Source organism: Coregonus lavaretus, assembly GCF_964263955.1.
Source record: "Coregonus lavaretus genome assembly, chromosome: 26".
Taxonomy (NCBI): domain Eukaryota; kingdom Metazoa; phylum Chordata; class Actinopteri; order Salmoniformes; family Salmonidae; genus Coregonus; species Coregonus lavaretus.
Window position 1 is genome coordinate 38,410,109 of NC_140013.1, and position 16,492 is coordinate 38,426,600.

General features: G+C 44.2%; 1 pseudogene across 1 annotated transcript in view; it reads right to left on the reverse strand.

Annotated features, from left to right (window-relative positions):
• Positions 1-16,492, reverse strand: part of LOC311102027 (voltage-gated potassium channel subunit beta-3-like) — a 51,848-nt pseudogene continuing 35,356 nt past the window's right edge. Inside the window, exons 4-9 of the transcript in view lie at positions 12,862-12,947; positions 4,847-4,966; positions 4,461-4,555; positions 3,963-4,083; positions 3,633-3,721; positions 1-90 (exon numbers count right to left, since the gene is read on the reverse strand). The product of the transcript in view is annotated as a voltage-gated potassium channel subunit beta-3-like (transcript). The remainder of the gene's footprint in view (positions 91-3,632; positions 3,722-3,962; positions 4,084-4,460; positions 4,556-4,846; positions 4,967-12,861; positions 12,948-16,492) is intronic.

Sequence of the window (16,492 nt, forward strand, 5' to 3'; positions counted from 1 at the left end):
CTAGGAACGGTACTCCTTCTTACTGTGTGGCTTGTTCCCCAGTATGTGATCAATGTCCGACACCACATGAGACGTCATTTTTGGAAGGAACTGTGGAAAATAGCAGAATGTGTTTGAGTGTATGTGTGTGCGTGTGCGTGTTCATATTTTCCAACATTATCAGAACAATAATGTCCTGACAAGTTACCAGAATGTCCTGACAATGTAGGAAAACAACAACTTTTTTGAAAAGTCAGGACTTTTTTCATGTCCTGAATTTGTTAAAATGCTATTTTAGGCTTAAAGCTACAATATGTAACTTTTTGGGCGGACCGATCTGTTCTCTGTAAGATATTTCTGTGCTTCCCGTTTTTGCCTCTTTTACTTTCGGTTTTGTACACCAGCTTCAAACAGCTGAAAATACAATATTTTTGGTTATTGAAAATATATTTCACAGCTGTTTAGATGGTGCAATGATTCTCTACACTCTGAGTGCTTGTTTTGTCACATAAACTGAAATTAGGCGAACTATTAGAATTTTAGCAACCAGGAAATGGCAGAGCGATTCCTGCATATTGCACCTTTAAGGATTAGGTTAAGGGTTTGGCGTTAAAGGGAAATTTCACCACTGCTCGATTTCACTATATATATCCATTAATATGTTATTAACATATAATATGTGTCATAAAAATGCATATAGGAGCGTTTATGCATCTCACCGGTTGAAACGGCCAGCTACATTGCCTGATTCTAAGCAAACCACAATATCCAGAATTCATAGTGATTACAGGACGTGGAGGACCGCTCCGTGGAGGTGTGAGAAATATAAAAATGTCTGTAGCCAGCACTTTCAGCCAGAGGATTTGGAAACGGAACTGAAGTCTCAACTGATGGGGTTGCCATGTCCTCGAACGTTGAAAAGTGATGATATTCTATCGATTTTCCCCTTCACTTCAAAGAGGGAGCTATCCGATCAGCCAACATCAGCGCAGCAGAAAATAAGTCAAGCTGAGGTAACGTAGCTAACATTACCTAGCTAACTAGCTAGTTTGCTAGCAAACTACATTTGTTTATCTAAACCAAAAGCTAGCTAGCTAGCTTTCATAATACGCTGGCTAGACATTCCAAAGCATATCAATGTAATTAGGCAGCTGCTAACTGGCGATATGATTTGTAACTTTGGAAGCTAACATTAGCTTCGTTTTGTTAGCTAACCATTAGCTAACTAACTACTGCAGAGGCTAACGTGATTGTGTTCTATTTAGAGTCCGATCCATCAACATCGGCAGAGGCATCAACACTAAGGGGGGGGGGGGATAGTAGTACAGAGCCTGTAGACCCATTGGATGAAAGCGTTCAGCCTGTAGAAGCTCAGCACAACAGCATCTGACTTTGAAACAAGCCAGGACAGCCAAAGGTATTTATGAAAGCACACTACCCTCTTGAGAAAACAAAATCACGAATACACTAAACTGTCTACAACACAAGTCACCAATACACTGAACTGTCTACAAGACAAATCCCCAATACCCTGAACTGTCTACAAGACAAATCCCCAATACCCTAAACTGTCTACAAGACAAATCCCCAATACCCTAAACTGTCTACAAGACAAATCCCCAATACCCTAAACTGTCTACAAGACAAATCCCCAATACCCTGAACTGTCTACAAGACAAATCCCCAATACCCTGAACTGTCTACAAGACAAATCCCCAATACCCTGAACTGTCTACAAGACAAATCCCCAATACCCTAAACTGTCTACAAGACAAATCCCCAATACCCTAAACTGTCTACAAGACAAGTGCTCCTCAAACTTTTCACACCCTTGCAGTCAGTTATTTGGCATGGGGGAGAGGGGCTTTACCGCCCCCGTATATTATTCTAGCCTATTCACTCTATTGCTGGCAGTGCTCGTCTACTCAATAGCACAACTGTAGGTGCTCATACACAACAATACACGACTAGACTGTCTACAAGTCAAGCCCCCCTCAAACTTTTCACATCTTTGCTAACAGCCCATCTCAATGCCCCATCACTGACACATACCAGTCTACTGTACCCTTGTGTTTACAGATGACCATGGTTTATTGTATGGTTACACATCCTCATGATCAGTCTTCATGTCTTTCCAGGGAGACTTGCAGTACAAACAAATATTCTGCAAGAGGTCGAAGCAGTTGGTGGTGAAGAAAGTGTACGAGAGGCTTGTCCACCTGGCTGTGGAGTGCAGAAAGGACCAGAGGCTTGTCCACCTGGCTGAGGAGTGCAGAAAGGACCAGACGGTTGTCCACCTGGCTGTGGAGTGCAGAAAGGACCAGACGGTTGTCTACTATGAGTCAGAGTCACAGCCCCCCAAACCCAACATCCCTGCCAACATCACCACAGCGCCAAAGCCTGCTAAACCAGCTGCCATTACCCAACACAAGAATAGGTTCACCAGCTGAAGAACCTTCTGGAACCTGCCTGGAACATTCAACCAACACAACATCCATATTCAGTTAGACTGATGTTGTTGTATAATACAGAATGCCTAGTATGCTCACAGAAAAACAACTTACTCATTTGTCATTTACCGTCCTGACTGCTGGTCCAGCTGGTCTAGGCTGCTGCAGCTGCTCGCTGGTCTCACAATTATTTTTCTCGCCGTCTCAACGCCTTTTCAGTGTATTCTGGCATAAATAAATAGGGCTGTATGTTCCTATCTAAAAGAACATCAAAATATGTTTTGTCATCTTCTTGGACAGAGGAATCATCAGAAACAGCCATTGTAGCTAATTGTTTAGCAGTCTAGATAGACAGTGCATGGTAACATAGCTCCTGTGAACCTGTAAACTAGTACCGCCCCCTGTTTTGGAAAGCCTGCCTTCGAGGGTGGGAACAAGGAAGTAAGGGCTCCCATCAGGCTGTAGTCTTTACAAAGCCAGGGAAAATGAGTCAACCTAGATATCCGGCAATGTCGTGGCAGACAGAAACATAGTTGAGACTAGTCCAATGGCTCTATTGAACAAGGACAACCATATCAACTCGCGTGATCGTATGATCGTGCAATCAACGAAACACAAAGGCCACAATAATTGCAACAAAACATGACCCCATTCATTTTTAGATTAGACAACAGGCTCAATCAACCAATGACGTCATTGGTTGAACTCTCCCGGTGTGTAAATAAAAAAAATACAGCTATAGTGCATAATTATGTCTGAAACACCCTTTCGTCACTTATTATGGAAAAACACCACAAAAAGTGTCTATCGGTGAAGTTTCCCTTTAAGGTTAAGGTTAAGGTTAGATTAAAGGTTAGGGTCAGCTTTAAAGTTAGGTTAAGGTTTGGGTTAGGATTAGGGGTTAGGGAAAATAGGATTTTGAATGGGAATACATTTTTACTCCCCAAAAATGTTTATTTGTGTGTGTGTGTGTGTGTGTGTGTGTGTGTGTGTGTGTGTGTGTGTGTGTTTGTATGTTTACCAGTGGAGGCTGCTGAGGGGAGGACGGCTCATAATAATGGCCGGAACGGAGTAAATGGAATGGCATCAAACACCTGGAAACCATGGAAACCACGTGTTTGATACCATTCCACTGATTCCGCTCCAATCATTACCATGAGCCCGTTCTCCCCAATGAAGGTGCCATCAACCTCCTGTGATTACCTGTATGGCACCCAGGTTCTCTGTTAGCTGATCTGGACTGGAGGATCCCAGGAGGACTGAGCTCACCCCCTCGTTCCTCAAACACCAGGCTAGGGAAGGAGAGAAGGAAAGAGTATGGAAAGGAGAGAGCGGGGGACAGTTATGGGTTGTTTAATCTAGTGTGACAATAATGGCATTCCTCATAGAATTTGAATGTACTGCTGACATCCACTTGTTGGTGCTCATACCATCATTAATACTTAAGTACTGAAACAAAGTTGCGTGTGTGTGTGTGTGTTTGTATGTGTGTGTGTGTGTGTGTGTGTGTGTGTGCCCATGCTCCTCTCTCACCCACGGCCAGCTGAGGGAGAGTACAGCCCAGTTTCTCAGCGATGTGTCCCAGCTCCTTCAGCTTAGCCTGCTGTTTCCTCCCGTCCTCACTCACGATCTTCTCCTTTAACCACTGGTACGACTGCAGAGAGGGGAAGTAAAAAGTGAGAGAGGGAGATGAGAAGAGGAATGGAGAGGAATATTTCCACCATATTGCCTTCCCCTATCCAGTCCCAGCAGACGGATCAGTGGATGGCACTGGATCAGCCAGGTCACTCAAGATCCAAGGCAAAATTCGACTTCTGTCCAGGTACCCAGGACATCGGGAGATGACTTTATAAAATGGCCACTAGGGGGCAATGTTGAGCGCTATTACCATCAAGTAGGCTTGCGGTTTGCTAAGGCGTTGTGGACGGGGATGACGGATGGGCGCAAGCTGCAAGCTCTGGCTCCTAGGCTCGCTTGTTCAATCCCAGTGCTAGAGACTGAGAGAGCTTGTTGAGTGGATACAGGGTTTACCTTCATGGATGCCCTGGAGGTTTCTGGGATGCCGTTCTGGTACTTCCCCGTGATGATGCCACAGGCCAGCGGAGACCACGTCATCGCCCCAACACCTGTCACCATGGAGACCAGAGGGAATGTGGGAACAGAGAGGGAGGGAGTGACAGATAACTGTGAGATCTCTAACGCTGTCAGTCAGACAGACACCAAACAGACGTTCATGAAATCCCCAGTCTGAACCCCAGCAGATGTCAGGGGAGTGGAGTGTTCTCAGGAGGATGTTATTATATCAGTTTATTACAATAATTGTCAATCACGTAGCAGATGTAGGTTGGTTGTGTGTGTGTGTGAACCCCCAGCAGATGAGGGAAGGGGCGTGACCAGCCTGGATGATTGACACCTGCCTATCTTGTGGTAGAGTTCTGGCAGCTGGACCTCCACCTTCTCCCTCTGGAAGAGATGGTACTCAGCCTGCTCACACACCGGAGGATCAGGTTAAACTGTCTGGCCACAGAGTATGCCTCCTATATATATATATAGAGAGAGAGAGAGAGAGAGAAAGAGAGAGAAAGAGAGAGAGAGAGAAAGAAAGAGAGGGAGAGGAAGAGAAAGAGAGAGAGAAAGAAAAGAAAGAGAGGGAGAGGGAGAGAAAGAGAGGGGGAGGGAGAGAGAGAGAAAGAGAGAGAGAAAGAGAGGAGAGAGAGAGAGAGAGAGAGAGAGAGAGAGAGAGAGAAGAGAGAGAAGAGAGAGAGAGAGAGAAAGAAAGAGGGGAGAGGGAGAGAAGAAGAGAGGGAGGGAGAGAGATCGAGAGAGGGGGGGGGGGGAGAAAGAGGGGGAAGGGATAGAGAGAGGGAGAGGGAGTGAGAGGGAGTGAATGAGAGAGTTGGAGGAGAGATGGGGAGAGGGATACTAATCAGAATTCACAATGCTATGCAAACCTTAAGAAGATTAAACACATTGATATACTGTATGCAGCTCATTTAGTTTAGTCTGTATTCCACCCACAGACTCACCTGTCTCGCACACTTATGTTTCCATATGTGCGTTTTCAAAGAAATTATTGCCTTCTTCAACATTAACATAACAATTTGATCTGCTACAGGCAGCTGTGGCATGCGCCCCGAGAACCTTGCGTATACCCCTGCATTATAGATAGCGTCTAAATTAAAGTGCCTTCATCTGAGCTGCTACTCTCCAAAACGATCTCTTCAAATTCACCCTAATCACAATCAACACAGCACCATGTACAGCACTTAAAACAGACTGAGAGGAAAAGGAGAACAGGAAAGCCTGGGGATGCTTTAGCTCAGTCATTATCAGGTTTCAGGAAATGTAGTTACCCACCACCTCCCCTATCCTCCCCCTTCTCCTCCAAATCAGCCAGGACATAAACAGGTCTCTCTCTCTCTCTGTCTCTCTCTCTGTCTCTCTCTCTGTCTCTCTCTCTCTCTCTCTCTCTCTCTCTCTCTCTCTCTCTCTCTCTCTCTCTCTCTCTCTCTCTCTCTCTCTCTCTCTCTCTCTCTCTCTCCCTCTTGCTCTCTCTCTCTCTCTCTCTCTCTCTCTCTCTCTCTCTCAATTCAATTCAATTCAAGGGCTTTATTGGCATGGGAAACATATGTTAACATTGCCAAAACAAGTGAAGTAGATAGTAAACAAAAGTGAAATAAATATTAACAGTAAACGTTAAACTCAGAAGTTCCAAAAGAATAAAGACATTTCAAATGTCATATTATGTATATATATATATACAGTGTTGTAACAATGTGCAAATAGTTAAAGTACAAATGGGAAAATAAATAAACATAAATATGGGTTGTATATACAATGGTGTTTGTTCTTCACTGGTTGCCCTTTTCTTGTGGCAACAGGTCACAAATCTTGCTGCTGTGATGGCATACTGTGGTTTTTCACCCAGTAGATAAGGGAGTTTATCAGAATTGGGTTTATTTTCGAATTCTTTGTGGGTCTGTGTAATCTGAGGGAAATATGTGTCTCTAATTTGGTCATACATTTGGCAGGAGGTTAGGAAGTGCAGCTCAGTTTCCACCTCATTTTGTGGGCAGTGTGCACATAGCCTGTCTTCTCTTGAGAGCCAGGTCTGCCTATGGCGGCCTTTCTCAATAGCAAGGCTATGCTCACTGAGTCTGTACATAGTCAAAGCTTTCTTTAAGTTTGGGTCAGTCACAGTGGTCAGGTATTCTGCCACTGTGTACTCTCTGTTTAGGGCCAAATAGCATTCTAGTTTGCTCTGTTTTTTTGTTTGTTCTTCCCAATGTGTCAAGTAATTCTCTTCTTGTTTTCTCATGATTTGGTTGGGTCTAATTGTGTTGCTGTCCTGGGGCTCTGTGGGGTCTGTTTGTGTTTGTGAACAGAGCCCCAGGACCAGCTTACTCAGGGGACTCTTCTCCAAGTTCATCTATTTGTAGGTGATGGCTTTGTTATGGAAGGTTTGGGAATCACTTCCTTTTAAGTGGTTATAGAATTTAACAGCTCTTTTCTGGATTTTGATAATTAGCGGGTATCGGCCTAATTCTGCTCTGCATGCATTATTTGATGTTTTTCGTTGCACACTGAGGATATTTTTGCAGAATTCTGCATGCAGAGTCTCAATTTGGTGTTTGTCCCATTTTGTGAATTCTTGGTTGGTGAGCGGACCCCAGACCTCACAACCATAAAGGGCAATGGGTTCTATAACTGATTCAAGTCGTTTTAGCCAGATCCTAATTGGTATGTCAAATTTTATGTTCCTTTTGATGGCATGGAAGGCCCTTCTTGCCTTGTCTCTCAGATCGTGCACAGCTTTGTGGAAGTTATCTGTGGCGCTGATGTTTAGGCCGAGGTATGTATAGTTCTTTGTGTGCTCTAGGGCAACGGTGTCTAGATGGAATTTGTATTCGTGGTCCTGGCAACTGGACCTTTTTTGGAACAACATTATTTTTGTCTTACTGAAATGTACTGTCAGGGCCCAGGTCTGACAGAATTTGTGCAGAAGATCTAGGTGCTGCTGTAGGCCCTCCTTGGTTGGTGACAGAAGCACCAGATCATCAGCAAACAGTAGACATTTGACTTCAGATTCTAGTAGGGTGAGGCCGGGTGCTGCAGACTGTTCTAGTGCCCTCGCCAATTCGTTGAAATATATGTTGAAGAGGGTTGGGCTTAAACTACGTCCCTGTCTCACACCACGGCCCTGTGGAAAGAAATGTGTGTGTTTTTTCACATTTTAACCGCACACTTGCTGTTTGTGTACATGGATTTTATAATGTTGCATGTTTTTCCCCCAACCCCACTTTCCATCAATTTGTATATTAGACCCTCATGCCAAATTGAGTCAAAAGCTTTTTGGAAATCAACAAAGCATGAGAAGACTTTGCCTTTGTTTTGGTTTGTTTGTCAATTAGGGTGTGCAGGGTGAATACGTGGTCTGTCGTACGGTAATTTGGGAAAAAGCCAATTTGACATTTTCTCAATACATTTTCACTGAGGAAATGAACTAGTCTGCTGTTAATGATAATGCAGAGGATTTTCCCAAGGTTGCTGTTGACGCATATCCCACGGTAGTTATTGGGGTCAAATTTGTCTCCACTTTTGTGGATTGGGGTGATCAGTCCTTGGTTCCAAATATTGGGGAAGATGCCAGAGTTAAGGATGATGTTAAAGAGTTTAAGTATAGCCAATTGGAATTTGTGGTCTGTATATTTTATCATTTCATTGAGGATACCATCAACACCACAGGCCTTTTTAGGTTGAAGGGTTTGTATTTTGTCCTCTAGTTCATTCAATGTAATTGGAGAATCCAGTGGGTTCTGGTAGTCTTTAATAGTTGATTCTAAGATTTGCATTTGATCATGTATATATGTTTTGCTGTTTGTTCTTTGTTATATGGCCAAAAAGATTGGAGAAGTGGTTTACCCATACATCTCCATTTTGGATAGATAGCTCTTCGTGTTGTTGTTTGTTTCGTTTTTTCCAATTTTCCCAGAAGTGGTTAGTCTATGGATTCTTCAATTACATTGAGCTGATTTCTGACATGCTGTTCCTTCTTTTCTTCTGTAGTGTATTTCTGTATTGTTTTAGTGATTCACCATAGTGAAGGCGTAGGCTCAGGTTTTCTGGGTCTCTATGTTTTTCGTTGGATAGGTTTCTCAATTTCTTTCTTAGGTTTTTGCATTCTTCATCAAACCATTTGTCACTGTTGTTACTTTTCTTCGGTTTTCTGTTAGAGATTTTTAGATTTGATAGGGAAGCTGAAAGGTCAAATCTACTGTCTAGGTTTTCTACTGCCAAGTTTACACATTCACTATTACGGTGGAACATTTTGTCCAGGAAGTTGTCTAAAAGATATTGAATTTGTTGTTGCCTAATTGTTTTTTGGTAGGTTTCGACACTACTTTCCTTCCATCTATAGCATTTCTTAATATTATTCAGTTCCTTTGGCTTTGATGCCTCATGATTGAGTATTGCTCTGTTCAAGTACTGTAGACTGTGATTTTGTTGTGGTCTGATAGGGGTGTCAGTGGGCTGACTGTGAACGCTCTGAGAGACTCTGGGTTGAGGTCAGTGATAAAGTAGTCTACAGTACTACTGCCAAGAGATGAGCTATAGGTATACTTACCATAGGAGTCCCCTCGAAGCCTACCATTGACTATGTACATACCCAGTGTGCGACAGAGCTGCAGGAGTCGTGACCCATTTTTGTTGGTTATGTTGTCGTAGTTGTGCCTAGAAGGGTATATGGGGGAGGGAATGCTGTCACCTCCAGGTAGGTGTTTGTCCCCCTGTGTACTGAGGGTGTCAGGTTCTAGTCCAGTTCTGGCATTTAGGTCGCCACAGACTAGTACATGTCCTTGGGTCTGGAAATGATTGATTTCCCCCTCCAGGATGGAGAAGCTGTCTTCATTAAAGTATGGGGATTCTAGTGGGGGGATATAGGTAGCACACAGGAGGACACAACACAGTGCGTAAAACAAGGAAAAGCGCACGCAGTGCGGACTCTCCAAATACACAGAAACGAGAGTCAAAAATCCCATGAACACGTACAGCTGACAAGAACAATCACACATAACACCTGACCCAAAATAACGAAACTAAATAGGGAACACAATCAAACACTAACAAGGGACAGGTGTTACAAACAGACAAAACCAAACAAACATGAAACATTGAACGGTGGCAGCCGGAGACGACGACCGCCGAAGCCTGCCCGAACAAGGAGGAGGAGCAGCCTCGGCCGAAACCGTGACAGATAATTTCCTTTTGAATTTCTAGCCAAATGTAAAATGTTCCTGTTTTGATTAATTAAATAAAATGAGTTAGGTCTGCTCTATATCAAATTAGCATACCCCCTGAGTCCTTTCCCTGTTTTACACCCGGTAGTAAGGTGGATGGAACTACCAGCTCTCTGTAACATAGAGGGCAACCAGTGGGTCCGTCTCCTCTATACCATGTTTCTTGTAGGATGACAATGTCTGTATTTCCGATTTCTTTGGTGAAGTCCAGGTTCCTGCTCTTAAGGCCAAAGGCAGATGACCTCAGGCCTTGGATATTCCAGGATGAAATAGTGAAGGCTTTGTGTTTCATAAAGTGTCTAATGTTGTTGGTCGTGTGGTTTGGCCTCAGGCCAGTAAGTATGAACAGAGCCCGCTGAGCATCTGGTACATGCCATTGGCTTGGGCTAGTGTAAGAGTGTGGGTTGGGCCTGTTTGCCTGCTCACGGCCTGGGCGTATGTGTGACTTTCATGTTGAGGCCCTCTTTGCGGGGGTGGGGGGCATGGGGTGGGCTGGAGGGGCATAGGTCTGATCTGAGGGCGCCTTAGTGGGGTGTGGGCATGGTTGACTTGGGGGGGTGTTAATTGGTGGTGGTGGGGGTGTAGATGTGGCTGATGGTGCTGTGGTCTGGATGTCGGTCCTCTCGGCGGGGGTCCTCTATGTGTAGGTCCGGGGGGGGTCCCGCAGGCCTGGGAGAGTGTCTCGCTGGTCTGGGCGGGGTGTCTGTTGATCTGTTGCTCCTGTGTGAGGTGTTGGGTCTGCGGTTGAGGGCGATATCCTTTAGGGTCTGGGCGAAGGTGGGCACTGCTGCCTTATATAGGTGGACCTGGTTATAAAGGCTGTTCACGTCCAGGGTGAAGTGGTGGGCCAGGTAGACATTTGATTTTGATGCACAGTCACGGGAAATACTTGCGTTTACCTACTGTATGGTAGCAGGGTGGAAGTCTTTTCGTGGTAGCAGGGTTGAGATAACCACTTGTGCGTTGGGGAAAGTAGAATAAGCTTTTTCTATCACTCCCTTGAGTGCTGTGGCCACCCTTTCCTGCTGTGTTCTCAGGTCGTTTGTGCCTGTGTGTCTTATTATGTGGCTGGGTGATCCTAGTTGGTCCTCAGACAGAAGGTCTAGGGCACGCTGGGTGTTTGGACACCAGAGTTTAGACACTGTGTGTTTGAGAAAAAGTTTATTTTCTTGTATGTATTTCCCGATTGAGTCCATAAGGAGTACAATCTGTGGCTTGTGTATGTCCTCAGTGGGTGTGGGGGGGGGGTCGTCATGAGGGCTATCAGGGTGGCTGACAGGGGGGGTGCTCAGAGGGGGTGGGATCCCCTGGGCTTGGGGTTCTTCATTTGTTTGTCCGGCTGTGATGTCGAGGCTATGGTCAGGGTCTAGGGTGGACTGTTCTGCTGTGGTGTCGAGACTTTGGCCAGGATCTGAGGTGGGCTGTTCTGCAGGATTCTCTGCGGGGGTGGCCAGCTCTCTAATGGGTTGTTCTATGTCACCCGTCATCATTCTCACCTTCTTCTCCAGCACTCTGATCCTCTCCTCCAGTGCTCTGTTCTTCTCCTACTCCTGCTCTTTCTCCTATTGATGTTGTCTCACCACAGTCCAGAGTGCAGACATGTCTCTCTCTACCTGCAGCTCTCCAGGTCTAGTTAAGGGGGTGTTGTTGTGCTGGACTGTTGTCTGGGTCTGTGCTGACTGGAGTGTGTTCACCTGCTGTTCCAGCTCCACCTGCCTTACCTCCAGTTGGGTGAATGTATCCTTAATTTCAATGAGGGAGTAGTACTCTGTGCTGGGAAGTTGACTTTCCGCTTGGGGTTGCTCTGTGGGGTTATTTAATGAAGAGGTCTGGTCTGACCCGCTCGGGTGGGGGTATCTTTCTCAAGGAAGAGCTTCTCCTGCTGAGCTATTTATTTGATTAGGTGAAAGTCCAGCTGGAACTGTTTGGTGTTGCCCTGTACCAAAACAGTTCCAGATTTATAGAGATTTATATTAGATGACTGAGTCCTCGTTGTCTAGTCTCCTGAGTTTCCACCCATCGCTAACACCCCCCCTCTTAACAGAGGGGTAGTGTGCTAGTATAGCACTGTGCCATGCCAGGGGATGGTCTGTGTGGAAGATAAGGTTGCTTATGTTCCCATTTTTATAAAAGTCAGCAAAAAGTGTCTCCTGATTTCCCATAAGGAGTTTCATTTTGTACTCTTTTCGTGTCTTATCATTCTTTACATTCAGAGGGTACTGTATTTTAATTACCTCTGAACAGCGGGAGGGTGCTTCTAAGGCCTCTCCATTTGGTTGGGGTAGACTGTGCGACTCTCCTGCCATTGTTGGACTCAAGGGCTTTGACACCTCTCACTTCACACGTCAGTGCTAATTGAAGTTGTATCTCTTTGTACTAGCAAGCTTGGTAGCCTTAGCATGCAGTCCTTATAAAGTAAAATATATCATTGTAATGTATTTTTCTTCTTGGTTTTTGAAAGTAAAAAATAGCTTCAGACTAAACATTACTCACTCAGTTCCAGGTTGGATGGTGTTTCAGGTTTCAGTTTGTTTGCGAGAGCATTTGCTGTATAGCTTAGGAATAGTAATCCTTGGTAGTAGAAAGCCTTCCAGGTAATTCCAGGAATTCCGTCCAAAATCAGGTTTTAGGTTTGGAGTTTTGGTTTGGAATGTAGTTTATGTTATGGAGGGTAGCATCCCGTATGTGTCCCTGCCAAAAAATCCAAGTTTATCTAACTCTAAATCTATATTTTTTGTAAAAACATGCTGAAAAATGCAGGAGCAATGTCTTTGATCTCTCTCTCTCTCTCTCCCCCTGGTGTAGACCGTATGTTTGACCCCCCTGGTGTAGACCATATATTTGACCCCCCTGGTATAGATAGATGAGTTCCTTTGAGGGCTCACAGACACAATAAAATATCATGAAAAAGTGGCTGAGTACAAAGGTGCAGAAAGTCTGAGAACGTTCAATGTAGACTTGCTGTATGAGCATGATTTGTAATGAGAGTTTTCCACAGGTTGAGTGAAGGTTGTGTGAGGGTTGTAGAGATGTTTTGACACTCACCATGATCTCCATGGCTGTCCATCTAGACGTCCCCTAGTACATGGGTAAGGGTTAAGGGTCAGGAGTTAAAGGTCATAGGGTTAACTCACCATGATCTCCATGGCTGTCCATCGAGATGTCCCCCAGTACATGGACATCCCCTGGTTGATCACATACGTCATGGCTCTCACGATCTCTGAGGAGATGAGAACATAAATCAATCAAATCACCGATCAAATCATCAGTCAGTCCATCAGCCCATTGGATGCATGTGTGTGAGGGAATTCTGGGATCCCTGGAGCTTTGCACACTCTTGGCATACCTGATGAAGCTGGTAGAGAGAACGCCAAGAGTGTGCAAAGCTGTCATCAAGGCAAAGGGTGGCTACTTTGAAGAATTTGTTTATCACTTTTTTGGTTACCACATAATTCCATATGTGTTTTTTCATAGTTTTGATGTCTTCACTATTATTCTACAATGTAGAAAATAGTAAAAAATAAAGAAAAACCCTGGAATGAGCAGGTGTGACCAAACCTTTGACTGGTAGTGTGCATATTATACCACCAGGGGACACTGTAGTCTTAATGGACTGACAATGATCCAACTACCCTTGAAGGCCACCAACCCATCCCCTGATCCCTCTCTCGCTCCTCCTGACAATTCATTTTTCCACACTTCTCTAATGAGCTCACTCATGACCAGGGACAGGCTAAAGTTCTAACGGCACTGCAAACCACCAGTACATTATTAATGAAGCAATTAGCTCCAAAACTAGCATCTGAGCTACAACACACTGTGAAGGGAGCCTTAGATGACCTCTGTTATTGTTCTCAGCCATGTGTAGCTGGTACCTATCAGGACCAGGGCTAGGGGAGGGGAAAAATAATGAGGGGAAAGTACACTCCTGGTTAGGGAATTTAAACTTCCAAAGCCCACCATGGGCAAATTACAGCATTGTCAATCAATGACTGATTTGTACCAAACAGGAGAGCTATACTATTGTCACTGTGGGCTCAGAGACACAGACAACTGATGCTCACCAAGATAAAAAAAACACTAAAAGAGATGATGTAATGAAGAGAGACAGAGAGAAGGAAAGACAGACTGAGGAAGAGATTAAGTAAACAGGAAAAGTACAATAAATCAAATGTGATCTAACTAAAGAAAACGGCAATGGGTCAGAAGAGGGGCAGGGATCCAACTCCCCGTTGTATTCCATTTCTGCCTCTCGCTTTACTTTAAAACGCGGTACAAGAACACACACACACACACACACCAGTAATTAACAAACATCTGCAGGTTCACGCAACTCACATAGAGCTCAGTAAATACCATTGTGCCTCTCTCTCTCTCTCTCTCTCTCTCTCCTCTCTCTCTCTCTCTCCTCTCTCTCTCTCTTCTCTCTCTCTCTCTCTCTCTCTCTCTCTCTCTCTCTCTCTCTCTCTCTCTCTCTCTCTCTCTCTCTCTCTCTCTCTCTCTCTCTCTCTCTCTCTCTCTCTCTCTCTCTCTCTCTCTCTCTCTCTGTCTCTCAATTAAATTCAAAGGGGCTTTATTGGCATGGGACAAAATGTTTACATTGCCAAAGCAAGTGAAATAAGCAATCGCAAATCAACATTTAACATTAAACACAAGAGAAAGACGTTTGAAATGTTATATTATTAACTATGTTATGTGTTGTTATTAAATATGTACCGTGTTGTTATGAACTAGGTACCTTGTTGTTACAATGTGCTAAAAGTACAAGTACAAATGACCAGGGAAAATAAATAAACAGATAAATATGGGTTTAATTTACTTTGGTGTTTGTGCTTGTGTCTCTCTCTATCACTGTTTCTCTCTCTCTCTCTCTCTCTCTCTCTCTCTCTCTCTCTCTCTCTCTCTCTCTCTCTCTCTCTCTCTCTCTCTCTCTCTCTCTCTCTCTCTCTCTCTCTCTCTCTCTCTCTCTCTCTCTCCTCTCTCTCTCTGTCTCTCTCTCTCTGTCTCTCTCTTTCTCTCTCTCCCCTCTCAATTCAATTTAAGGGCTTTATTGGCATGGGAAACGTATGTTAACGTTGCCAAAGCAAGTGAAGTAGATAGTAAACAAAAGTGAAATAAACAATAAATATTAACAGTAAACATTACACTCAGAAGTTCCTAAAGAATAAAGACATTTCAAATGTCATATATGTATATATACAGTGTTGTAATGATGTGCAAATAGTTAAAGTACAAATGGGAAAATAAATAAACATAAATATGGGTTGTATTTACAATGGTGTTTGTTCTTCACTGGTTGCCCTTTTCTTGTGGCAACAGGTCACATATCTTGCTGCTGTGATGGCACACTGTGGTTTTTCACCCAGTAGATAAGGGAGTTTATTAAAATTGGGTTTGTTTTCAAATTCTTTGTGGATCTGTGTAATCTGAGGGAAATATGTGTCTACTAATGTAGTCATACATTTGACAGGAGGTTAGGAAGTGCAGCTCAGTTTCCACCTCATTTGTGGGCAGTGTGCACATAGCCTGTCTTCTCTTGAGAGCCAGGTCTGCCTACGGCGGCCTTTCTCAATAGCAAGGCTATGCTCACTGAGTCTGTACATAGTCAAAGCTTTCCTTAATTTTGGGTCAGTTACACTGGTCAGGTTTTCTGCCTCACTCTCTATTTAGAGCCAAATAGCATTCTAGTTTGCACTGTTTTTTGTTAATCCTTTCCAGTGTGTCAAGTAATTATCTTTTTGTTTTCTCATGATTTGGTTGGGTCTAATTGTGTTGTTGTCCTGGGGTTCTGTGGGGTCTGTTTGTGTTTGTGAACAGAGCCCCAGGACCAGCTTACTTAGGGGACTCTTCTCCAAGTTAATATCTCTGTAAGTGATGGCTTTGTTATGGAAGGTTTGGGAATCGCTTCCTTTTAAGTGGTTATAGAATTTAACAGCTCTTTTCTGGATTTTGATGCATTATTTTGTGTTTTTCGTTGTACACAGAGGATATTTTTGCAGAATTCTGCATGCAGTCTCAATTTGGTGTTTGTCCCATTTTGTGAATTATTGGTTGGTGAGCGGACCCCAGACCTCACAACCATAAAGGGCAATGGGTTCTATAACTGATTCAAGTATTTTTTGCCAGATCCTAATTGGTATGTCGAATTTTATGTTCCTTTTGATGGCATAGAAGGCCCTTCTTGCCTTGTCTCTCAGATCGTTCTCAGCTTTGTGGAAGTTATCTGTGGCGCTGATGTTTAGTCCGAGGTAGTTATAGTTCTTTGTGTGCTCTAGGGCAACGGTGTCTCCCGTCTCCCGAGTGGCGCAGTGGTCTAAGGCACTGCATCGCAGTGCTAGCTTTGCCACTAGAGATCCTGGTTCGAATCCAGGCTCTGTCGTAGCCGGCCGCGACCGGGAGACCCATGGGGCGGCGCGCAATTGGCCCAGTATTGTCCAGGGTAGGGGAGGGAATGGTCGGCAGGGATGTAGACCATGTGGGTTGTGGGTTTAATTCCCACGGGGGGCCAGTATGAAAAAAAATACAATAAAAAAAAGAATAATCATCATGAATGCACTCACTAACTGTAAGTCGCTCTGGATAAGAGTGTCTGCTAAATGTAAAAATGGTGTCTAGATGGAATTTGTATTTGTGGTCCTGGCAACTGGACCTTTTTTGGAACACCATTATTTTTGTCTTACTGAGATTTACTGTCAGGGCCCAGGTTGACAGAATCTGTGCAGAAGATCTAGTGTGTGTGTGTGTGTGTGTGTGAGACTCTGACTC